The 26,856-nt window shown below is 44.6% G+C and overlaps 1 long non-coding RNA gene and 1 pseudogene across 1 annotated transcript; one reads left to right on the top strand and one right to left on the bottom strand.

Moving 5' to 3' along the window:
- Window positions 1-219: 219 nt before the first annotated feature.
- Window positions 220-5,048, top strand: LOC147975865 (uncharacterized; annotated as a pseudogene).
- A 1,444-nt stretch (window positions 5,049-6,492) lies between these two features.
- LOC147975866 (uncharacterized) lies at window positions 6,493-13,166 on the bottom strand. Its single transcript, XR_015601150.1, has 3 exons — window positions 12,868-13,166; window positions 10,142-12,081; window positions 6,493-9,418 (listed from the first exon to the last, which is right to left on the bottom strand). It is a non-coding gene; the product is annotated as an uncharacterized LOC147975866 (long non-coding RNA).
- Between the last annotated feature and the right edge of the window lie 13,690 nt (window positions 13,167-26,856).

Below are 26,856 nucleotides of genomic sequence, written 5' to 3' on the forward strand. Positions count from 1 at the left end.
TGTAATGCTATATTTATGTATTGTATGAAGTGGCGATTGTAAGCCAACTCTTTATCCCTTTCTTATTCAGTACATGGGATGTGTAAAGATTAACCCTCTTACGACATGCCTACAATGCGGTTATGCCTTTAAGTTGTGCTCCGACACGTGGGAGATATAGCCATATCATGGGTGTTACAATGCCCTTGCATGCATTTTGCAGTACAGACTAGACTGGATAAAAAATAATCAAGGAAACCTACGGACGGAATTATATGCTGGCTTACAGGATGCAATAGAAAGAGATACAAGGGCTGACCAAGTAGGAAAAAGGATACTTCTGCCATCCACTGTCACAGATAGCCCTAGATACAAAGCACAAAACTTCCAGGATGCTATGGCAATATGTCGGTGGGCTGGATACCCAGACCTATTTGTGACATTCACGTGCAACGCGGCTTGGCCGGAGATTGAGGCTATGCTACACGAAATAGCCCAAACAGCATACGAAAGGCCTGATATTGTTGATCGAGTATTCCCCATAAAGCTCAAGGAGTTCATGAGAGATATAAGAGAAAGGGAATACTTCGGAAAAACACTCGCAAGTAATATATCATACTGACTTTATCAAACATCTTATTTAATTGCCTGAACTAACTGTTATTTTATAAAATTGCAGTTATATACACAATAGAGTTTCAAAAAAGGGGCCTCCCACATTCCCACATAGTCATATTCCTCGACAAAAAGGAAAAGAAACACAAGTATCCAGAGCCATCAAAGGTAGATAGAGTAACTTGCGCAGAGATACCAGACAAGGAAATTGACCCCGAAGGATATGCAGTTGTGGAAAACTACATGATGCACGGGCCATGTGGTGCAGCAAACATGAAGTCACCATGCATGGTCGACAACAGATGCATAAGAAAGTTCCCCAAAAAATACAACAACAATACCACTGTCGATGAAGATGGATACCCAGTATATAGAAGACGAGATGATGGAAGATTCATACAGAAAGGGGAAGTAAAGTTGGATAACAGATACGTAGTCCCGTATAACAGAAATCAACTGGTGAAATATCAAGCACATATAAATGTCGAGGTGTGCAACAGATCTTTATCCATAAAATACTTTTTTAAATACATAAATAAAGGTGATGACCAAGCAACAGCACTAATAGAAAACGATGAGATAAAAAGGTACCTAGAATGCACATATATAACAGGGAATGATGTGTGTTGGAGAATATTTCAATTCGAAATGCACTTCAGAGATCCTTGCATCGAAAGGTTGCCTTTCCACCTGGAAAATGAGCAACAAGTAATTTTCTCAGATTCTACAGATTTAACCAAGATCGTTAGGAAAGAAAGAGTAGGAATCACTAAATGTACACAGTGGATGGAGACAAACAAGATGTGTGAAGAAGCCAGAGAATTAACATATGTAGAATTCCCGTCAAAATGGGTGTGGAAAAAGAAAGAGACAAAGTGGACCAAAAGGAAGAAAGGAAGATCAGTTGGAAGGATGTATTATGCCCATCCAGCAAGCGGACAAAAATACTATATGCGAATGCTACTTAACGTCAAGAAAGGATGCACATGTTTTGAAGACATAAGAAAAGTAAATGGAGTTGTCCACGCATCATACAAATCTGCTTGTGAAGCACTAGGATTTCTTGATGATGACAAAGAGTGGCTTGAGTGCATCAAGGAGGCATCAAATTGGGCGACTGGCAACCAGCTAAGGCAGCTATTCACAACAATTTTAAGCCACTGCGAAGTCACAAGCCCAAAAAAACTGTGGGAATCATGCTCGGAGGTATTAAGCGAAGGCATGGAGTAGAAACAGAGAAAATTATTGAACTATCCTACACTATGCCTCACAGCATCACAGAAGCAAGGACACGCCTTGGTGGAAATATAGAAGCTCATGAGACAAGCTGGAAGAACACTTAAGGAATACCCCGGAATAGAACTTCCAGATTCTTTGGAAATAAAGGAACTTGAAAACAAGCTACTAAATGAAGAAATTAATTACAACAAAGAGCAGCAAAAAGAAGAGCATTTGAAGATCTTTGGTAGTCTCAACTATGAACAACGTCTTGCATTTGACTAAATAGTGGAATCTGTTGACAATGATTTTGGAAAACAAATTTTTGTGGACGGATATGGTGGGACAGGTAAGACATTCCTATGGAAGGGGATCACAACAAAGTTGCGTTCTGAAGGAAAGATAGTACTAGCAGTTGCATCATCTGGTATTGCAGCACTGCTTCTAGAAGGAGGGAGAACAGCACACTCGAGGTTCCACATTCCACTAATCCTTACAGAAGAGTCAACATGTGACATCAAACAGGGTTCACACTTGGCAGAACTACTGAAAAAGACGTCGCTAATACTATGGGATGAAGCTCCAATGGCAAACAAGATATGTTTTGAGGCGCTAGATAGGACTCTAAGGGATATATTAAGAAATAAAAGTGTGAACAGCAGTGACAGGCCATTCGGTGGCATGACAATGGTTCTAGGAGGGGACTTCCGCCAGGTCCTTCCTGTTATACCAAAGGGAAGAAGACACAACATAGTCATTGCATCCATTAAAAGATCTTACCTTTGGAAGAACTTTCAGGTAATGAAGCTAACAAAGAACATGCGGCTGAACTGCACAACAAATGATGAATCCGAGAAACAAAAGATAGCAAAATTTGCAGAGTGGATTATCAATATCGGCGATTATCAATATCGGCGATGGAAAAAATACATCATCAGAAGGCGAGGAATTGATAAAAATACCAAATGACATACTTCTCAAGAAAGGAAATGATCCTAAAAAAACAGTTGTGGAGAGCATATATCCCAATTTGCTGGAGAGGTATCGCCAACGAGAATACTTAGAGGAAAGAGCAATGTTATGTCCAAGAAATGAAACAGTTCGCGATATAAATGAGTATATAATGGTTCAGATACAAGGTGAAGATAGAACTTATCTAAGCTGTGACACAGTATGCAAAGCAACTACCTTTAATGCAGAAACAGAATTATTATATCCAACGGAATTCCTGAATAGCTTACCATTTCCTGGAATCCCAAATCACGAGCTGAAATTAAAAGTCGGCATACCTGTGATGCTACTACGTTATATCAACCAAAGTGCTGGGTTGTGCAATGGTACAAGGATGACGATTACTCAGCTTGGATGAAGATTCATTGAAGCACAGATAATAACTGGAAGCCATGTGGGAGAAAAGGTATATGTTCCAAGAATAGTGATGTCAGTTTGCTTTGCTATGACTATCAACAAGAGCCAGGGACAATCTCTAAACAGAGTAGGACTATATCTGCCTAAACAAGTTTTCACACATGGACAGTTATACGTAGCCTTCTCAAGAGTAACAAAAAGGGAGGGACTGCGGGTAATGGTAGATGATGAAGATAGCAATGAGGATGATGTGGTCAAGAACATAGTATATACAGAAATATTCTGAAGGTATGAACAAATAACAGAATTTCAGCATGATGTTTCTTTAACTAGATGAGGTATTACTATTACGTAAGAATTACATATATAGGAACTTACTACACTGCAAAATCTATTACAAATAGAGTCTGACTTAACTATGCTAACATGATATGGCAGGTCGAATATGGTCTACTACACTGCCAAAGTAATGCAAACATGCATCAACAGGTGGAAATACTACATTACTACCAAACATCAAAGATCTATATTATGTAATAGTTGATTCTATAAGCTTATTATATTTCATAAAAACAAATACCAAAAGCATCGGGACGTTGTAATATTGCATATGTACAATGCTATCAAACCTGTTTTCATATTCAGCTATTATCTATTAATTTTTGTACGCGTCGAAACGGTTCATTACTACCAAACATCGACAAAATATAATATCTAATGTTTTATTGTACAAGCTTAGTATTTCATGCAAACCAATAGTGAAAGCATGGGAAAATTATTATAATTCATATTAATATGCAATCACACCGGCTTTAATATTAAATTATTATATATACAAGTATACTCTGGGAAATATTTCAACTATAGCTAATCAAAACTCTACAAATTCTTTGATAAGTGTGTTCAATATTAGTAGGGGTAGGGGGGTCTAACACTGCCAATGCCGGTCCCAAGCCCGGAAAAAAATGGAGGGGGCCAAAAACAAACTAACACTACACCTCACATATTGGATGTAATAATGTCTTATATTATGGGACAGAGTGAGTATTTCACATTCACAAATTACTATCATCAACCCAAAAAAAAGAACAACCAGTATACATGATCATGCAATGAATATATATAGTACTAATTTGCACTGGTGTGTCTGCCCAAATATATAATTACATTACTTAATTTCTATTTTTTTGGCGGGATACTTACATTACATATTACTATCTACACTGTACCAAATTAAACACTTAAAGATCACTTAAAAGAGAAAACTATGCTAACGTGATACAAGCAACTGTTGGTACAGCTGAGCAAATGTACTTTTTTACCAATGAAAACGTGAGCTTTATTCCACTGAAATAGGATTACAGTCGCTAAGACAAATTCCGAAGCAGAGTTTGCTACACATCGCACCCAACGAGTAGTGCTACCCCAGAATGGCCAAATTTATAAAACCATATTTTCATTGAGCCCACGTATCTTAATTTAAGAAAATCAAACGCTTGGGAAGGAAAACAACACTACCATCCTCATACTAAAGCTAGATCCAAGAAAATTGCAAACCTGTGGGAGATGAAATCCATGACCGAATCAATTGCACAGAAGACAACATCAACGGCACCGTGCAGATCAACAATCTCGCCTACTCCCTAGCGCAACAGATCCTTGGGACATGATACCCCTCCAACGCCATTTACCAACCTACAGCAGGTGTACGAGGAGGAAAACTAGCCGCCGTCGATGATCTCCCTGTGGAAGCACCAGGTGCGGGGGTGGACTCAGGTTAGGACCAAAGAAGATGGGAGCTATCCAACAGTACCAAATCTACACTAACAAGAAAAAAAGGAAAAGAAGAAAGGGGATCCGCCAAGAACACTCACTTGTGTGAGGAAAGAACAATGGAGAAGTCCAGAAGTCTACAGGGTAAAGTGACCAGTAATACTGGTGGGATTCTAAAAAAAAGTAATAGTGGTGGGACCATTACACCAATTACGTACTGTACAAAAATTTTTCTCCAGGGATTAGTTTTGTGGAAACTATTAGGAAACAATGCAACGTCTGTTAGAATAAATCCGAGGTATACCGTCGATTATCTGGGGACCAAGCAATTACACGAGCACGACACTTGTACGCGTACATCAGGCCGATGTCCCGTGTCGAGGGCCGCTCCGCGCAAGGCCTTGATGGCCCACCACAGCAACGCTCGTCTGCTGATGGCACACGCACCCGTGTTACGCTGCCGTCGTCTGAACCGATCGAGCGATCAGTCTGTCTCGCCGAAACTGCCATACGTGCACGCGGACCACGTGCTGCTTCAATCGATCCGACCGATCTATCTGATACGCCGTCACCTGAACCTCGGCGACTCCATTGATCGATTCTTCGGTCATCCAATTCTTTGAATCAACGCACATTGGCCTCCTCGTAACTTTGCTCTGATACCACTTGTTAGAATAAATTCGAGGTACGCGATCGATCCATCGAGGAATAAGCAATCACAGACAATGACGACACCGAGATTTGTTAACGAGGTTCGGCGAACTCGCCTACTCCCCGGGGCAATGACTACGGACGCTCCTCCGCGAGTTACCGCAATACCGGCCACCCGGGCACCGACACAAGCTGCCGGCACCCCCCTTGCGAGCCTGTGGCTATCTAGTCGTCATGGGTTACAACGTGGGTCTACCCTCGCTATATAAGAGAAGTCTAGGATACAAGTGTCCTATTAGGACACGACTCCATATCCTATCTAAACACAATACAAATACAAATCTAACTGTAACCTACCTTGTACACAATATTTGACACAACTCCAACAACGTCATAATGTAAGGCGGCATTTGGTACTACTAAGTGCTGAAGTGTACGTGTACAAGTACTGATTTATGTGAACACAATAAAAATACAAAAGGTCGCCCTTCATACTATGATGCATGTCTATATAATCAAATAATCCATCTCAAAATAAAAGATGCTTTTTCACAATAAAAAACAGTACAAAAAAATTAACAATTCTACAAACCATAATCAAATTACTCTTTACAGAAAAAATAAACAAAATGATAAAATTGTTAGGAAAAATATACAATTCTTAGGATAACGCAGTCAATAATAAGACTATAGTTTAAAAGTACAATTAAAAAATACAATCGATCATAAGACCACAATTATTATGAAATGAATAATTAGCAATTAAAGGATGAACGAGCACCAATATAATCATATCACAAAAAAAAAACCAAAAAACATCAAAGAACAAAGTTTATGAAATCCTAACACTTAAAATATGTCTCCACAATTTTTTTTTGATCCGGGAAACATAGATTCCATTAACCACTTAGCACAACATACTCGCTGGCTACATCAGAGATTTCAAAGTCTGGAACCGTACCATGCCACAACATATGAGCACCAGGTTCCATAGACGCACCCTGACCCGCTAATTTATGAGCAACACAATTACATTCGCGGACACAAGATACCACTTCGTACTCGATAAAACTAGTAGACAGCATATACTTGGCCTTCCTAAAGATAATACTGTGCTGTGAGAGATCGTATACATTGCTACACAGGGCATCCTTTAAATTTGTAGCATCAGTTTCAAAGATGACCCGGCTCATTCCAGCATCTCGGGCAAATTGAATCGCCTGCAAACAAGCAAAAGCTTCAGCTTGGAGAGCGTCAGAAAGATGAGTCAGTCGACCCATGCCTGCACCCCAGACTGAACCTTCCTTAGTTCTTGCACAGAAACCCCATCCTCCCTCTCGTGTGTTGCCTGAGTAAGCACCATAAAAATTAATCTTAATAAAATCTGATGGTGGTGGTGACCACTTGCACCTCCTGTTTGTTTTGGTTTGGTTCCCACCCTTCAGGTGTTCAGTAAACTGAAGGATATGTAGGCTGCAATTAGCTGCAACCGCATCAGCCGTGGGAGCACTTTCACCAGCATTGAATTTATTTCTTGCCGACCAGATACACCATAACAGGGTGGTTACTTGCATAGCCTGCAGTCCATTACTTCTTGAGCTGAGGAACATGCTACAAGTTTGAGACACTGCTCTTCTAGGATTGCCGCATGCCAGCAGGCCCTGGCAAACTTGCATTTGAGAAAAAGATGGCCACCATCTTCATCAAGTCGTCGACAACATGGACAGAGCGTATCGATGTCCATGCCTCGGCGTCTAATGTTAGTTCGTAACGGCAGGCTGTTATGTGTAAATCTCCAAAGGAACATTGCAATTTTCTTTGGGACATTTAGATGCCAGATTTTTCCCCACTGTGAAGTGGTCTGGCTTGTCGTAATTTTTGCAGTGCTGGTAGAACAGTTTTCCCCATTCTCCTCTGCTCTCAGCTGCAGATTCAGCTTGTAGGCGGACTTCACCGTAAAATTCCCTTTTGGCTCAGGATGCCATGCTATGGAGTCCTCAAAACCTTCAAAAATTGGGATTGAAAGTACAACCTTGGCGTCTTCAGTGCAGAACGTTTGGTTTACAAGTTCCACGTCCCACATACCGGTCACCGGGTTAATGAGGTCCTCCACATTCTCCAAAAGGTTTTGGCCACGAGTCGAACTGGGTCGGCAAGTAATTCCTCTCGGCAACCATGGGTCGTCCCAGATCTTGATGTTCTGACCATTTCCAACTCGCCACACAATGCCTTGCTTAAGCAGGTCAAGCCCCTTTAGAATACTTCGCCAAGTGTAGGAAATCCCTGCTCTTGGCTTGGCTGCTAGGATATTTCTATCGGGTAAATAGCGAGCGCCCAGCACACGAGCACAAAGAGATGATGGATCCTGAAGGATGCGCCATGCTTGCTTTGCTAACATTGCGATGTTGAAAAGGTGCAAATCACGGAAACCTAGAACCCCATCTTTCTTTGGTTTTACCAACTTAGCCCAAGCAATCCAATGCATCTTGTTTTCCTTGTCCACCTGGCTCCACCAATAGCGGCAAATCATTGTTGAGATCTCGTCACAAAGAGTTTTGGTGAGATCAAAACATCCCATGGCGTAGGTGGGAATCGCTTGTGCCACCGCCTTGATAAGGATTTCCTTTCCTGCTTTTGAAAGCATTTTCTCCTTCCAGCCTCTAATTCTTTGCCAGATTTTCTCTTTCAAGTACTAGAAGACCCTAGTTTTTGACTGACCAATATAAACCGGAAGCCCAAGATATCGCTCATTTCGACCTTCAGATACAAGATGCAAGGTGTTCATCACTTGAGATTTGCAGTTTGGCGAGCAATTCGAACTGAACAAAATACTGCTCTTATCCCGGCCTATTGATCATTTGTCCTGAAACACACTCATATGCATCCAGGATTCTTTGTAACTCTATTGCGTTACTATTATTAGCCTTCAGCAGAAGAAGGGAATCATCTGCGAAAAGCAGATGGGAAACTGCTGGTGTCGAGAGACATATTTTTATGCCTTCAATCAGCCCCTGTTGCTCTGCCACATGGAGAAGGGACGAAAATCCTTCAGCACAAATGAGAAAAAGATAGGGGGAAAGGGGGTCACCTTGGCGCAAGCCTCGCTGCGGGATGATGGTCTCGGAGAGTTCCCCGTTGATATTAAACCGGTATTTCACTGTTCGAACACACTTCATCAGCAAAGAAACCCAACTTTAATGAAAACCAAGCTTAATAAGCATCATCTCCAGGAACCTCCATTCAACCCGGTCATAGGCTTTACTCATGTCTAGTTTGATTGCCATATAACCATTTTTCCTCCCTCTCCTATGTTTGATATAGTGAGTCATTTCATAGGCTAGCAAGACATTGTCAGAGATCAACCGCCCTGGAACAAAAGCACTTTAGTTTGGTGATATGATCTCATTTAAGAAAATATTAGCTTGTACAACACATTACAAAGGCTTATTGGTCTCAAATCTTTGATACGGGTAGGATTCTTAACTTTGGGTATTAGCACAACTGTCGTTTCATTCCAACCTTCTGAGATATCACCTCCATTCAGAATCTGGAGAACCTCTGTCACGCCGCAAGACCGGGCCTAGGCGAGACAGCCGCCACGCGCCTATAGACCAGAAGCCTATAGTCACGCAAGACGTGATAAAGCGGGCATTAACCCAAAGTGGATCACAAAAACTCATATATTAACTATACAAATTTCTTGATATTTACAAATAGCCAAAATACATTAAATTCTCTAGTCGTTTCCCATCCACTGGTCCAGCCTATTCTTCTATGACATCTTCTGGACATACTTAAGTTGCATCATCTGCATCTAAAAAATTAAAGGAAGCAAATATGAGTACGACAAGTCATACTCAGCAAGTAGATACTTCACTATTCTTCTAAAAGAGCATAAATAGCGTGACAAATTGCTGGGCCCAATTTCATTGGAAATAGGTAAAAGAACAACATAACCGGATATAATCAAAATGGACAAAGAAATTATTGGCGTCACACATGACCGCAAGCTTCCCAACCCGGGAGTCACAGGGGTGAAATTTCACACATTTACGCTCTTAAGAGGGGTACTCCGACGTCGACAGCCTCGACTAGAACCACACAGGTTCCTGAAAAGCAGAGCTCTTTATCCCCCCAAGAACCGACCACTCGACTTACTAGTGTCGATCGCTCCTACGGATCCATCATCGACACGCTTCCGAACGAGTGTCGTTCTTAGCGGAGAACTCAGACAGTCCCATACCTGAAATGTGATCGGTACAATACGTTTGCCGTCGTGACACCAATATAGATGGATATGTGTTTGAATCAGCGATAGGATTACTGAAATATCAGTCAAAGACAATACACTCATGACTTTTCATGAGTTTCTCCAAAATACTCTGGTTCCATCAACAAATGGATTATGAGGACAACACATTCCTCTCTCAAGGATCAACAGAGGATCAACAAAGATCAAGGTGCAATAATATTATCAGATAATTAAGGAAGACAACAATAATGCGAGACCAGGAAGTTTAGCAAAACAGCTACTTGCCTCAGATAATATGATTTCTCCTTTAGAATAATATTCTACCAGAAGATGAAACTCCATCATCTTTGTATAAAATCTGACGAACACACATATACTCATATTTCTTCTGATGTATGGCTCGGCTCTTCCCTCCAGCAGCACCTAAACGCTCTATTCTTCTCCAAATATGGATGCATGCATGAATTCTTCATCTCTCTTCTTTATCTTTCCGGTGTCTTTCTTTCTCTCAGGCTCTCTCCTCTAGTGTCTATGTCTTTCTCTCAGAGCTGTGCTTTGAGCAGCGTGACCCGCAGCTATTTATAGGAGGCAAGCGCCCGTGCAAGTCTAAAATATCTTGGCCTGGCTCTCACTTAAGCACTAAGAAATGGCCACGTATAGGACATGTAAAAGCTGACTTCTAATTTGTATTTCTACGTTCCTCTAGTACATGGCCACGTTGCAACCCACGTAGGAAACTTCGGTTTCTAGCGATGCAGCCGATGCATGCATCTACCCACGTTTGCTTCCATTCCTCTCCTGTACGTGTAGTTGATTCACTAGAGTTTTCTAAACACCTAACATATGCATGCATATCCTCTAGAACCAAGCCACGTTGCCTCTTCCTCATGATTACATGCATGTACCTAGTTGACTTGGAGCACTCGTACTAGGAAATATCTACCAAGTATCATTTCTACCTGACCCAAATCCATCTAGTCTAATTTCATGTTAACTCTCTTAATTATCTAGATTATACTACCATCTACTACCACATACAAACACCACCACGTGAGTGCATGGATGCTAGTCTCACGTGCGCAAATGCACACCCTATCTGATTGTGTGGATATTCCATCTATTATTGCAGGGAGAAAAATACATGTCTATTATATTTTTTTGAAACAGTGCTCAATCATTTCTTTAAAGAAATAATACAGATTTAATTATTCATCTTAACTTAAGAACAAAAAAAATAATAACCCTAAAAATCCGGGTTATTACATACTTCCCACCTTATAAGAATTTCGTCCCCGAAATTCAACACAAAACATTTACACTATTTTTTTTAGTGGACAAATATCCTCCGATAATAATTGAGACAGCTTATTTGATGTGTGCTGAATAATTAATTAATAAAATGCAAACATGATTTGCAATCTTTTCTCTTTTTCATGGATATATCTGCTATAACATAAGTTGGCAACACTAAACATTTCATTTGGTAAGGTCATTAACAAAAAGGATAGATGATGGTATAGCAATTGTCCCATTACTAGATAAATATCACTAGTTGTCTTAAACAAGAAACTCTACACAAATAACAAGTCATGAATTAATCTAACAAAATGTCTATTTATTTCTCATACATCCTCAAATTTCATCAATAATATGTACGCTATATTTTTATTTGTCTGGATATCTGCCAACAATATTTGTGAGTAACAACACACAAACAAGTTGAGACAAGGTATGAAAATAAAATCTTCATACCTGTCACACAACACAAATATACATTGACAAAATTCATTGCCATGAATCATTTTAGTTTATACGGTTCCTCACGAGTCTAATAATGGTGTAAGCACCTTTTTTTCTACCAATTGATAAAAACATTATTCTCTAACAATAGTTAGCCACAAATATAATCGATGATCTACTCGTTTATCCCAGCGCAACCTAAACACCTAGAGCTCTGATATCACTTTAACTGTCATGCCCCAAGACCAGGCCTAGGCGAAACAGCCGCCGCGCACCTATAGACCAGAAGCCTATAGTCACGCAAGGTGTGATAAAGCAGGCATTAACCCAAAGTGGATCACAAAAACTCATATATTAACTATACAAATTCCTTGATATTTACAAATAGCCAAAATACATTAAATTCTCTAGTCGTTTCCCATCCACTGGTCCAGCCTATTCTTCTATGGCATCTTCTGGACATACTTAAGTTGCATCGTCTGCATCTAAAAAATTAAAGGAACCAAATATAAGTACGACAAGTCATACTCAGCAAGTAGATACTTCACTATTCAACAAGAGTAGAATTTAAGAGTAGAATTTAAGGATATTGATATAGTAACAGCGGGTTGACTGTATCTAAAGGAGCATAAATAGCGTGACAAATTGCTGGGGCCAATTTCATTGGAAATAGATAAAAGAACAACATAACCGGATATAATGAAAATGGACGAAGAAATTATTGGCGTCACACATGACCGCAAGTTTCCCAATCCGTGAGTCACAGGGGTGAAATTTCACACATTTACGCTTTTAAGAGGGGTACTCCGACGTCGACAGCCTCGACTAGAACCACACAAGTTCCAGAAGAGCAGAGCTCTTTATTCCCCCAAGAACCGACCACTCGACTTACTAGTGTCGATCGCTCCTACGGATCCATCATCGACACGCTTCCGAACGAGTGCCGTTCTTAGCGAAGAACTCAGACAGTCCCATACCTGAAATGTGACCGGTACAATACGTTTGCCGTCGTGACACCAATATAGATGGATATGTGTTTGAATCGACGATAGGATTACTGAAATATCAGTCAAAGACAACACACTCATGACTTTTCATGAGTTCCTCCAAAATACTCTGATTCCATCAACAAATGGATTATGAGGACAACACATTCCTCTCTCAAGGATCAACAGAGGATCAACAAAGATCAAGGTGCAATAATATTATCAGATAATCAAGGAAGACAACAATAATGCGAGACCAGGAAGTTTAGCAAAACAGCTACTTGCCTCAGATAATATGATTTCTCCTTTAGAATAATATTCTACCAGAAGATGAAACTCCATCATCTTTGTATAAAATCTGACAAACACACATATACTCATATTTCTTCTGATGTATGGCTCGGCTCTTCCCTCCAGCAGCACCTAAACGCTCTATTCTTCTCCAGATATGGATGCATGCATGAATTCTTCATCTCTCTTCTTTATCTTTCCGGTGTCTTTCTTTCTCTCAGGCTCTCTCCTCTAGTGTCTATGTCTTTCTCTCAGAGCTGTGCTTTGAGCAGCGTGACCCGCAGCTATTTATAGGAGGCAAGCGCCCGTGCAAGTCTAAAATATCTTGGCCTGGCTCTCACTTAAGCACTAAGAAATGGCCACGTATAGGACACGTAAAAGCTGACTTCTAATTTGTATTTCTACGTTCCTCTAGTACATGGCCACGTTGCAGCCCATGTAGGAAACTTGGGTTTCTAGCGATGCAGCCGATGCATGCATCTACCCACGTTTGCTTCCATTCCTCTCCTGTACGTGTAGTTGATTCACTAGAGTTTTCTAAACACCTGACATATGCATGCATATCCTCTAGAACCAAGCCACGTTGCCTCTTCCTCATGATTACATGCATGTACCTAGTTGACTTGGAGCACTCGTACTAGAAAATATCTACCAAGTATCATTTCTACCTGACCCAAATCCATCTAGTCTAATTCCATGTTAACTCTCTTAATTATCTAGATTATACTACCATCTTCTACCACATACAAACGCCACCATGTGAGTGCATGGATGCTAGTCTCACGTGCACAAATGCACACCCTATCTGATTGTGTGGATATTCCATCTATTATTGCAGGGAGAAAAATACATGTCTATTATATTTCTTTGAAACAGTGCTCAATCATTTGTTTAAAGAAATAATACAGATTTAATTATTCATCTTAACTTCAGAACAAAAAATAATAACCCTAAAAATCCGGGTTATTACAACCTCTGACTTGACTCGGTCTCCAACTAATTCCCAGAAATGCTTAAAAAATATTGCAGGCATTCCATCCGGGCCATGGGCCTTTAAATCTCCAATACATGATAAGGCTTTAGATACATCATCTGCATCGAAAGGGGCACATAGGGAGTCATTTATGGCTGGGCTAATTCGAGGTTCGACATGCTGCAGGAGCTTGTCAATATCTGCAGATACCGAGGATGAAAACAAACTAGAGAAAAAATCTGTAATATACTCCCTCAAAGAACGATCAGATTCCACCCACACACCATCTTCTTTCTGCAACCGCTGAATTCTATTTATTTTTTTCCTCTCGGAACAGCATGTATGGAAATACCTTGTGTTGCGGTCTCCCATTTTAAGCCAATCAATGTGTGCACGTTGTCGCCAATAAGTATCCTTCTGCTCCTCAAGGCGATCCAGTCTGTATCGTAGAATTTGTTCTTGCCTTAACTGCACCTCCGAGATAGGGGCACGAAGGCAGCAGTCTAGTTCCTTTTTAGCTTTTTTAATTCTCTTCTCCAAATCACGTAGCACGTTTCGGTTCCAGTCAGTAAGGCAAGAGGCCACACTTTGTAGTGCCTCTGAAATGTGACCTGCTCCATTCAGGAATGCTTCATTCCATGCCCCTTCGACTAGTTGTGCACAATTATCTTCCTGGAGCCATCGGGCCTCAAACCAAAAAGTATGATGGATATCCTGCCAGGTCGGCTCACTTCCAGTATCCACGATAATGGGCCGGTGATCAGAATGTCTTGGCATGCCGTTGGTGACTCGGAAAAGGGGAAATAGGGCCCTCCAGGCTTGAGATCCCACGGCTCGATCAAGACGTTCGCGTATATAGTTCTTCCGGCGATGATTCTGATTTCGCCAGGTGAAAACATCTCCTTCGAAACCCAGGTCTTCAAGACCACAGTCAATAAGGGCATCGCGAAAACGATCCGTAGAAGCTTGGATAGGTGGTGCCCCACCTTGTTTCTCATGGCTGAATAGAATTTCATTGAAATCTCCCATGCATATCCATGGATGGGGACTGTTATGCTTCAAACTACGAAGAGCACGCCACGACAAATGTTTCATATCAACATGTGGTTCTCCATAGAAACCTGTAAACCTCCATAACACACCATCCTCCATGGTAATCTCAGCATCAATATAGAAGCGTGACACGCTTAAAATTTTGACAGTAATTCCATTCTTCCAAAACAAAGCCAGTCCACCACTTCGACCTTCACAATTTTTGACCTCCATGTTTGGCAAACCAAGCAGTCAACGGAACTTCTGTATTCTCCTTTCATCCATCTTGGTTTCGGATAAGAAAAGAACATCCGGATCCTCCCGTTTATGAACATCTAGAAGTCCTCGAACAATCTGTGGATTTTCCCAACCCCCTGCAGTTCCACGCTACTAGCTTCGTCAGCTAGTCCACAGAATAGCAATAAAGAACGGGCTCCCGTTTTCCTTGACAAAAAGCAGTTCCCACAGACTGCGTCCAACACACCGAAATCAAGACCAAACGAAATAGGCTATAGGAGTAGGGAGGTTGGAGATTGATTTAGAGGAGGGACCTAAAATTTGTAATTGGAGAAAGATATGACGGGAAAGCTGAGATAGGGGAACGAGAAATGGCGGCAGGAAACTCAGATTCTGGGAGCGGCGTCGGGCTAAGGGAAACCACTACCAGTAGCAGGACTCAAGCTGGGTGGGAACTAAGGGGATAAGGACTACAGAAAAGTAGCGACAGTGTAGAAAGGATGTACAAGATTTAAGGCGAAATTGGGGCTAGATCAGGGAAGAATAGAGGCGGAACAAAAAAAACGGGGAAGGAAGCAGGAGATTTGGCGAAGGGATTAGGGGTTGGTGAAAACAGGGCGTGGATATGAGAGGAAGAAATCCAGGGAAGAAAAGATCAAAAGTAAACAAGATCAGGATAGGGGAGGGATTGGGAGGAGGAAGGATTGAGGAAGAAACATCATAAGGCCAAAAACGAAAACTTACACGGCAGCCATCAACCCAGCTCAATTGAATTTGGAAAAGCAGCGGTGATGAAACTGGCCGGGAACAATGATGCGAAACCAGGAACAGAAAGATAAGGAAAAGGAGATCGAGGACTGGGCGGCAGCTTGGATTTGGAAGATGGATGGGATCCAGGAAGAAGCATAGGAGTGAGAGAAAATCAGAGGAAGAAGAGGTAGGGAAGAGATGGCAAAACGCGAGTCGCCGGACACTCGCCGGAAGTCACCATGGAGGCAAGTCTGGGGATGCTCGGATCTGAGAAAGGGATCAGGGAAATGAGAAATCTGGGAGCTAGATTGTGGATTTAGTGATTGCAGATGGGGATTAAGCGGCAAGATCTGCCGACGAGGTGCGCACAGAGTTGCAACGAAGACGCTGGAAACAGCACGAAACAGTCACATGCGGACGGACTTGGGTGTGAGTTCTCATATGTCTCCACAATTGGTTGCATTTATTACTTCAAGACAAACATTCAAAAAAATAACTTTAAATATCCTAGCCCGCGCATCGAGCGGGCCACTTTGCTAGTTTTCTAAAAGAGAGATGGGTAAGAAACATGTAGAAAATATGATCAGCATGCTATAAAATTTCATGATGCAAGGATACGCACACGCTTCTTAGAATGGAGTTGACATATTTTTGCTGGACTGGAGTGGACTAGTTCTTTGGCCACTGAAATCTGCTTATTATCAGTAGGAGTTGGGTTTCTCTGTGCTGGACGAGTATCTATAAAAACTGGAGTTGGTTTATTATCTCCTGGCATTTCGATCTTTTGCAAAGACCTGGTTTGTAACCCTTCAGATTCTAACATAGTGGTCTTCCCCTTACATGCTTTGTATAGAAGAATGGTGCTTCAATTATAAAACATGCTACAACAGAGAGATGGAATAAGTACTGAAGAATAGAAAGGCATGACATATTGACATGTATTCCCTCCATCCGGAAAAAAATGGATGGGTCTATGCGTATTTCAGTTCTAGATACATCCTTTTTTATCTATTTCGACAACATGTAATCCGGACGGAGGGAGTATGGTGTAAGAGCTATGGATACGACAGGACAACACAGTAAAAAAACACTAGTTGAATTTAAAACTGTATACTAGCAGAATACGTACAGAAAAAACTAAGGCAACATACACATGTATGATTGGGAAACTTCGATGGCATTGCAACGGAGCACTAGAACAACACTTCAATGTAAAAAAACATGGTATGGTAGACAGATGAAGTACATACTGATGAATAACAATGCATAAGATATTCAGAAGCATGATGTCCAAATTAAGCAGATGGCATTGCGGTAGAGTAGAATGACAATACTTGAATTTGAAAACATGTTATCATGAATGGAATAGGTACTGAAAAACAGGAAGGCATGACATATTTACATGCATGATCAACATGCTAAGCACATGGCATTGCAACAGAGTAGATACACTCCAGGACACTATATGCATGTTGTACCCATATCACGGGCCAAGTTAGAGTAAGGACCTTGTGGGGTGAAGAGGACTCAACATCTTTCTGCAAGTCTTCTGAAGAACTACCTTTACATGTTCCATCATATCGGGTATCATTGACATCAAGTTTATTGGCCTTTACATTGCTCCGTGAGGTTCTTGTGGATATATCAGTGTGTGCAATTATATCTGACATGCATGGAAGACAACTAGTAGTTAGATTTATGTAATGAGTGACTATAGGAGATGGCATAAATAGTAGGACTGGGGTTAACTAGCAGCAACAGGTCTCAAAAACTAAAGGGAGAACACAGATGAAAGCTATAGAATATGTATCGTTTGTACTCAAGATTAACTAGATGGCACACAAAAGTATTAAAGAACAACATAGGTAATACTAGAAGTGGTAGCATTGGCTGACGAATGATAACTATGGAACAATGTTACCTAAAGAACAAGTATCTTAGCTGAACTATGGAACAACGTTAACTCCTGAACAAGACCCGTAAGAGATCAGCATGAATATATAGTGAAATGTGATAATCTATTTTCCATGCTTAGATGAATAACAAAGCCATAAATGTTGCACACAAGTAAGATGAGGGTACAACCTATCTGGCCGCCATCCATAGGAGTGAGCATCATGTGCTGACTTGTCGATGGCCCTGCAGTTGTTGTGGATGTCCATGTCGGGTACGCGCATTCGATGCAGGAAACTGTTGAGTGGGGACTATATCTCCCTTCTGGTGTATGCTTCCCTTATTGGAGCAGCTGCGGTGAGTCGGAATACGGTGTGGCTGAAGATGCAGATAACACATAATGTTAAGAACGACACATCTCTTTAATCTGAAGAAATACACTAAGAGATCAATAGCAAGGTACGAGAGTGGTCACACGTTTGTTGACTGCAGACTAAATTGGGGTCACACGATTTTATTTTATTTTGGTACTGTCCGATTTACGCCGGATGGCTTGATTACCGTCTTGTACCTCCCGGCTGACACTGTTAGGAATCTTCCCCGAAGAGCCAGCGACCAACGGCAGAGAAGCCTGCCTCCGCCGTCCGTGGCCCTGGCCAAAACCCCGCTGTCGGTGTCAAAACCGACGGATCTCGGGTAAGGGGTCCCAAACTGTGCGTCTAAGGCGGATGGTAACAGGAGGCAGGGGACACGATGTTTACCCAGGTTCGGGCCCTCTTGATCACTAGTGCAGAACCTGGCAATAGCACCGGTTCGTAAGGCCCTTTAGTGCCGGTTCGGTAACCGGCACTAAAGTGTGGGCACTAAAGGTCCCCCCTTTAGTACCGGTTCAACATGAACCGGTGCTAAAGGGCAACCACGTGGCACGAGCCAGCTCCGGGGGCAGGGAGCCCTTTAGTACCGGTTGGTGACACCAACCGGTATTAAAAGGTTGGGGGGTTTGGGTTTATGATTTCTTTTTCATTTAATTTTGTGTTTTCCATTTAATTCTTTTTCGTTTGCTGGTATTTTATGATGCTACATATTGTACACGTTATGCATATATATAAATAGAATTTCTAGTAGAACCGATCATATATAAACGGGCCCAAGATGTCCAGCCCCCAGACTGCGAATGGCCACGAAAGGGGTATAGTCTACAGGCCTCCTGCTAGCTGATGGATTTGCTTGGCGTGGAACTGGCAGGCCTCACAAGCTTTCACTAGTTCGACGGCGTCATTGAGTGCGGTGGGCCAATAAAACCCACTGCGGAACGCCTTGCCGACGAGGGTCTGTGATGATGAATGATGTCCGCAGTCTCCGCCGTGTATATCTTCCAGCAGTTCCTTCCCTTGCTCCCTAGAGATGCAGCATAGGGACACATCGTTTGGTCGCTTCCGGTAGAGCTCTCCATCCTTGATGCAGTATGCCGTGGCCTGGCGTGCCACTCGCTCCGCTTCCTCCTCCTTCTCCGGCAGGGTCCCTTGTGTTAAGTAACTCCGGAGCTCCGTGATCCAGCATCCCTCCTGAGGTTCCATCGTCAGGAGCAGGCGTGCTCCTAAGGCCGGGCCACAGGCCGGAGCTCCTGAGGCAGGTGGCTGGGGGAGCTCCTCCCGAGGCTAAGCCGTGTTTGACAATGACGGCAGGGCTGAGGGCTTGAAGAGTCGCTCCTCGAAAACACCAGGCTCCTGAGGTAACCGCCTGGACGCCCGTTTGGCGATGTCGTCGGCCTCCTGATTGGTGCCACGGGGCACATGCTGCAACTCCAACCCCCAGAACTGCTTCTCCATCCTGCGGACCTCTGCAAGGTAGGCTTCCATGTGCTCATCTTTCAGCTCGTACACCTTGTTGGAGAAATTAACAAGGAGCTGCGAATCGCCCTTGATGGTGAGGCGTTTCACCCCTAGGGCAGCTGCGGCCTTCAAGCCCGCTATTAAACCTTCATACTCCGCTATGTTGTTAGAGACCTTTTCACCTTGCTGGAAACAGAGCTGCACAGTGTATAGAGCTTGTCCTGAGTGGGCGATATATGCACCGCCCTAGCCCCAGCGCCATGCTTGGAGAACGCCCTATCGAAGTACATGACCCAGCCTTCTGGCGCCTCGCTTCCCGGGGAGAGGGACCGATCCTCGTCGGCCTTGAGGCCTGGTGCCTCCGTCCATTCTGCCACAAAATCCGCCAACGCTGCTCCCTTGATGACTCTGGTCGTGCTGAATTCGAGCTGAAACGCTTGCAGTTCTATGTTCCACTTAGCGACCCTTCCAGCCGAGTTAGGGCTCCTGAGCACTCTCTCTAGGGGGTATGACGAGACGACCTTGATGGGGTGACCCTGAAAATAGTGCCGTAGCTTGCGCGAGGCCACCAGTAGCACGAGGAGGAGTTTCTGAGGCATGGGGTACCGCGCCCTCGCATCCCGCAACACCGTGCTGACGAAGTACACTGGATGCTCAACGAGGTTGGGTGCGTCAGTGCTGGCGGCTCCCTTCGGAGACCATGGCGCCTCTTGAGGCGATGAGGCCTCCTGAGGCTGGCCATCTGGGAGAGGGGCCTCTTCCGCCTTCGGTGCACTCCTCTGCGGCGGCGGATCCTCCTCAGCCGCGGTGGCGGTTTCTGTAGGCCTTCCTTGTTCCTGTTTTTCCTTGTCCCGGGCTGCTGCTGCGGTTTTGATTCGACGCTCCTCTCTAACCGCCACCAGGGCTGCGCTGGCGGAGTAGGGAGTGGCGGTGAGGTAAAGCACCAGGGGCTCTTGAGGGCGTGGAGCCACCATGACCGATGGGCTGGTCAGGTATCTCTTGAGATCCTGGAACGCCTTGTCGGCCTCTTTAGTCCACTCAAAGGGTCCCTTTTTCTTCATTAGCTGGAAGAAGGGCGGCGCTCGTTCCCCCAACTTGGAGATGAAGCGCCCTAGCGCGGTCACGCGTCCAGTGAGCTTCTGCATTTCTCTAAGGGTCTTTGGCGGGCTCATGTCTTCCATCGCCTTGACCTTTTCCGGGTTAGCTTCGATGCCCAGCTCGTAGAGCTGGAGGAACTCCGCAGGGTCAGCCGTGCCATCGTAACAAGGAGGCAGGTCTGGCTTGAACTTGCCGGGCCACGCGATGCTGCGTAGCTCGGTGGTGAAGGCACGGCAGCCTGCTGTGGCCACGGGAGGCCTTGGGTGACGGAGAGCTTGGTCTTGCATGTCCCCACGCGCTGCAGCTGGGAGTAGCACGAGGTCTTGACGTGCTGGAGCAGGGAGCACCCGGGCAGCTTCTTGCGGGCGAGGGACTTCTTGGCAGCTCTGCTCTTGCCGCGCTGGCACCTGACGGAGCGGGTTCCGCCCAGGGGCCACGCGCCTTGGAGCCATGGCGCCTTCTTGAGGAGGAGGCAGCCGGGGCGCCACCGGAGCCTCGTCGCCCACGCGGGGCGGGGTGCGGTGCAGCGGAACGGATGGCGCAGGAGAGCCCCCTGCGGCGCGGACGAGCTCGGCGACGCGGTCGAGCCAATCTTCGTAGACGTCGTCGACGGGACGGTAGCGCAGGAGCTCGTTTGCCGCGATGAACGCAGCTCGAGCCTCCATGGGTGCGCGGAGTGTGCGGGACGAAGAACAAGCCGGGGTGAGCGAGGGAGTAGTAGTGCGGCCGTCTTGCCGCATGGACAGATGCTGAGACGATGCTTGCTGCTCGTCCCCCGCCGGGCCGGTGGCGGCATTGACGGCAGGTGACGGGGAATGGCGAGGACGCCCGCCGACAGGAGCCGTCTGGGCGACGCGGGAAGCGAGAGCGGCCCGGCGCTCGGCGTGGGCCTGACGAGCGTCAGACATGGGCGCGATGGTCGGAGGAGAACGGGGTGGTGGAAGACGAATTCCGGCGCACCCCTACCTGGCGCGCCAAATGTCAGATTTCGGGTTCCGGCAGACCCTTGAGGTTTGAACACTGGGGTGCGCGCGGAGATTTCGCCTCCTACCTACCTGCACCCCTCCGCCTCGCTAAGATCTAAGCTATGGAAAGAACAACACAAGAGACACAGGGTTTATACTGGTTCGGGCCACCATTGTGGTGTAATACCCTACTCCAGTGTGTGGTGTGGTGGATTGCCTCTTGGGCTGATGATGATGAGCGATACAAGGAAGAACAGCCTCGCGAGGGTCTGTTCTTGGCTGGGGCGATGAACTGCTGGGAGGAGTTCAGTCACCCTTCTCTCTCTCCCTCTCCTCGATTGTTTATCTCGATCCCCCTAAAACTCTCCCTCTTTCTCCGCTCCTTTGCCCCGTGGGTGGCTGGTCCTATTTATAGAGGCCCTGGTCCTCTTCCCAAATATCGAGCGGGAAGGGAGCCAAAAATGGCGGGCTAATTTGAAGGGGGACAGCTAGTACAAGCTATCCTGACAAAAGTAGTCTTCGCCTGCACAAAGCTCTGGAGGTGACGCCGTCTTGGGCTCCACAATGACCTCCGTCTTGCAGTCATCCTGGTCTTGGTCTTGTTGCACCGAAATGGCAACCTTTTCCTGATGCCTTGGTACTCCGCGGCTATGCTTGCCCCCTTTGCACCAAAGAGGAAAGGAGGACACTGCGCGGGCTGGCACCCGCCTGGCGCCTTTGGTCATCATGGCTTGCGTCACGGGCACCTCGTGAGGTACCCCAGCTTGATCTCTGCGCCTCCTCGCGAGCCAGCCTGATGAGGCCGTGCCCGAGGAAGCTCCGTGTCGTCCGCCCCACGAGGCTTGGCCCCTCGCGAGGGTCTTGGGTCTGTGTTAATGAAGATGGGCCGTGCTGGGCCCCCCTTTGAGCCACGCCGCAGGCCGCAGGAAGGCAAGTCTGGGGACCCCCGTTCCCAGAACACCGACACTGCCCGCCGACAAAGAAAATGAATAAATGGGTTATTAAATAGTTGTTATCAAGAAATGACGAACTAATTAAATAGGCCGAGATATAGTTAATAATGATTGAAATTACCTGTTGACTATCCCCTTCACGATGGTGTAGTCAGTTGGTTTCTTAAGTAGTGAGTCTAGTACTTCAACTGTTCCTTCATCAACTTTAATGATTAACAAGATCTAGTGAAATATGCATGCACACACGTTTGCATGTCTTTATTAAGCAGGCATATGTAAGAAAAAACATGTAGCTAGCTAGTAGGCCAAACAGAATTTGTAGTACAAGACAGTGTGACTCACTCGAAGTTGTAAGGAAGTAGTATATCTTCATTGTATTTGAGGCGCTTGAAGAACTCTATCATGCTTTCCTCTACACTTTTTTTGTAATATGGATCTAATTTCCATGTGTATTCATTAATGGTATTTGGGTCAGCGAACCCAATGCCATAGCGTCCACCTATTTTCATTTCATAAATCTTCATCCTGCATAATACCACAGAAAAGAATATAGTGAGGATAATTACAGGTAATTATTGATCAAAATGATCACTACAGCTAGCTTGAGACTTAAATTATAGAAAGAAATCACTTACAGACAATAGAAATTGACTATAGATTTGTCGAGTGCGTCTTGATTGTATAACTGAAATAGTTCTGAATACTCAACGGACACAACTTTCTCATGGTAGTAATGATCCTTCTTGACATTCACCATGAGGGACTCTCGATTGGAAATCTTGGTAATGTCCATGTACCATTGATGCAATTCATACATTCTCGTTGGGAGCTTCTTGACCTCGTCTGGCTCGACCAAAGGTTGGCCCCGGACATATTTCCGTTTTATTTCCTCCTCTCTAGTCGGAGACATGGGCTCGATATCGATGAGTTGTCCAACAGTGATCATGAGGCTTTTAGCCTGCTCAATATGCTCCTCGGTTATTACCACATCGCCCAGCCCAGGAACATTAACGGTTTTCCCACAGTAATATTGGGCGCGCGTACTCTCATGTTTGTTGGCACAACAAGCGGGGGGATTGATTGCGCCACCTGTTCTCCCAGCTGGGGAATGGTTTTACCGCATGTTTTGCCAGCTGATTTGCTCGAGCTCGAGCTTGCCTCTTTCTGTAGACGTGCTCGATTTAACTTCTTGAGGTGGCGCTCATAGTCTGTGTCAACAGGCTTGGGAGCTGGTGCTCTAGCCATACGAATGAAGTGGTCAATATTTTTCTCAGGCACTTCCTCCCTTGGCGGCGGTGGCGGTTTTGGTGGAAAATGGGCTTCCACCTCGGCCTTCGATATGGCTGCGTTTTCCTCCTCGGACTTGTCGTAAGGCCTCCACGGAAGAGCGTAAAGTACAATATCGAGGCCATCAAACCTAATGGCAAACCATTAGCGCCTAAGAAGATTGCGGACAAGTTCATTCGTTAGTGCGGAGTTCTTATGAAGGACCAACTCCCGATCTCCCTTCAAGAATGGAGAGAGCCAGCAAAGCCACGTCCAGGAGTTACTTTTGTCGACGACAGATAAAAACTTCTGCTTTGGGAAACGCTCATGGAACATTTCTATATAACTAACATTTCTAATAATTCTATAACTAAAAAACAGAAAGATTGCTAACATTTCTATAACAATGTGTGTGTGTGTGTGGTACATGGCGGCCGGGGCAGGAGCTCACCGACGAGGCGCGACGACGGGGGGCGGCGACGGGGACGGGGACGGAGATGGTGACGGGGACGGGGTGGCGATGATGGGGACGGGGCGGCGACGACGGGGACGGGCCGGGCGGGGACGACGGGAGGACGGGGCGGGGCGCGACGCGGCGACGGGGATGACGGGGACGGGGACGGCGATGGACGGTGACGGGGACGGCGACGGGGGCGGCGACGAGGGGCGGCGGCGACGGGGCAGAGGAGAAAGAAGAAGAGGGAGAGATGAGAAACTGACAATTTTTTTGAAGTGTTTTCTTATATAGAACAACCTTTAGTACCGGTTGGAGCCACCAACCGGTACTAAAGGTCTGTTTTGGCCAAGCCAAGCGGCGGGAACGGCACCCCCTTTAGTACCGGGTGGTGGCTCCAACCGGTACTAAAGACCCCCCCTTTAGTACCGGTTTGAGCCACCACCCGATACTAAAGGGGGTGCACTGGTGTAGGTGCGGTGCGTCATGTTTAGTCCCACCTCGCTAGCCGAGGGGCGTCCGCACTGGTTTATAAGCCCCAGTGCGGTAGCTCCCTCGAGCTCCTCTCCAAAGTAGGCCTACTGGGCCTAAATGTTCTGTGCTTCCCTGTGGGCCTACTGGGCCTTTGCGGGCCTGCATCCTGGCCCAACAACAGGTTGGGTTTCTAGTCGTATGCAGGCCACTATGGCGTAGTAGGTGGGCTTTTTTTCTTATTTTTTTGCTTTATTTATTTTAGTTTTATTTATTTTTGAGTTGTTTTTTGCTGTATTTAGAGTTTCTTTGTGAATATTTTTGCTTTAGGTACAAAAAATTACAAACTTTCTGTTAGTACCGGTAGTTTACAAATTTGAATAGTTTAAATTTTGAATTATTGGAAATTTGTGTGAATCACTAGTTTGTGAATAACTTAACTTTGAAAATAGATTTTTCAGTGATTCTTTTTTATTATGTTTAATATTAGTGTGTTTTATCATTATATTCAATTTGGTAATGCTTAGGTTATTTAAAAAATGAAATGCCTTTGTAACGGGTGAGTTTTCGTCCGAAACCCTGATACTTCGGAAGAGATTGTCCATTTTGTACACGAAGTGCATCTAGTTTTTGCGGTAACCCTCTCTACTTTTTTGCACATACTATGTGGGTGAAATTATGATACCATGCCAACTTTCAACCTTTTCCGAGTTCATTTGAAATGCTTTTCAATTTCAGGGTCATTTAGCTGAAAAAATCAGTAAATGCATGAAAGAATTTGCTTGCACATAAAATTTCTTCGTGTTTCAAATGCTAAAACACATAACTAGCTACCCTAACTATTACAGAGATTCCCTCCTGGGTGTGAAACACAGAAGAAAGTGATGATAGTGAATCCGATCACATCCCAGATCTTTGGGTGTGAATCTTTTTCTTCGCGTGTGTCCCTTTGTGCTGTAGCCATGGAAAATCTTCATCATTTAACTGGATGCTCGGGTCAATATTCACTGTGAATGGAGCAATTTCATCAAACTTTTCATAATCTCCTGACATGTCTGTCTTGTCATCCACTCCCACGATGTTTCTCTTCCCAAAAAGAACTATGTGCCGCTTTGGCTCATCGTACGATGCATTCACTTCCTTATCTTTTCTTTTTCTCGGCTTGGTAGACATGTCCTTCACATAGAAAACCCGTGCCACATCATTGGCTAGGACGAATGGTTCGTCTGCATACGCAAGATTTTTGAGATCCACTGTTGTCATTCCGTACTGCGGGTCTTCCGTTACCCCGCCTTGTGTCATATTGACCCATTTGCACCGAAACAAAGGGACCTTCATACCACGTCGATAGTCAAGTTCCCATATGTCCTGTATATAACCATAATATGTTTCCTTTCCCGTCTTGGTTTCTGCATCAAAGCGGACACCACTGTTTTGGTTGGTGCTCTTCTTATCTTGGGTGATCGTGTAAAATGTATTACCATTTAGCTCGTACCCTTTGAAAGTCATTATATTCGAAGATGGTAACTGGGACAGCAAGTACATGTCATCTTCAATAGAGGCGTCATGCATGGCACGTGTCTGCAACCAACTGGCGAAACTCCTGGTTTGTTCACGTGTAATCCAGTCATCAGACCGCTCCGAGTGTTTGGAGCGTAGCAAATTCTTGTGTTCATCCATATACGGAGCCACCAAGGCGCAATTCTGTAGAACTATGTAGTGTGCTTCAGTGAGAGAATGTCCATCCATACATATTATTTGTTCCCCTCCTAGCGTGCCTTTTCCATCCAGTCTGCCCTTATGCCGCGATTCAGGAACACCAATCGGCTTAAGGTCAGGAATAAAGTCAATAAAAAACTCAATGACCTCCTCATTTTCATGGCCCTTGGAGATGCTTCCTTCTGGGCTAGCACGGTTATGAACATATTTCTTTAAGACTCCCATGAACCTCTCAAAGGGGAACGTATTGTGTAGAAATACAGGACCCAAAACGTTAATCTCTTCGCATAGGTGAACTAGGACGTGCGTCATGATGTTGAAGAAGGATGGTGGGAACACC

This window comes from Triticum urartu, chromosome 4A (genome assembly GCF_056163025.1).
Source record: "Triticum urartu cultivar PI428250 chromosome 4A, HENAU_Tu73, whole genome shotgun sequence".
In the NCBI taxonomy this organism is placed as follows: Eukaryota; Viridiplantae; Streptophyta; class Magnoliopsida; order Poales; family Poaceae; genus Triticum; species Triticum urartu.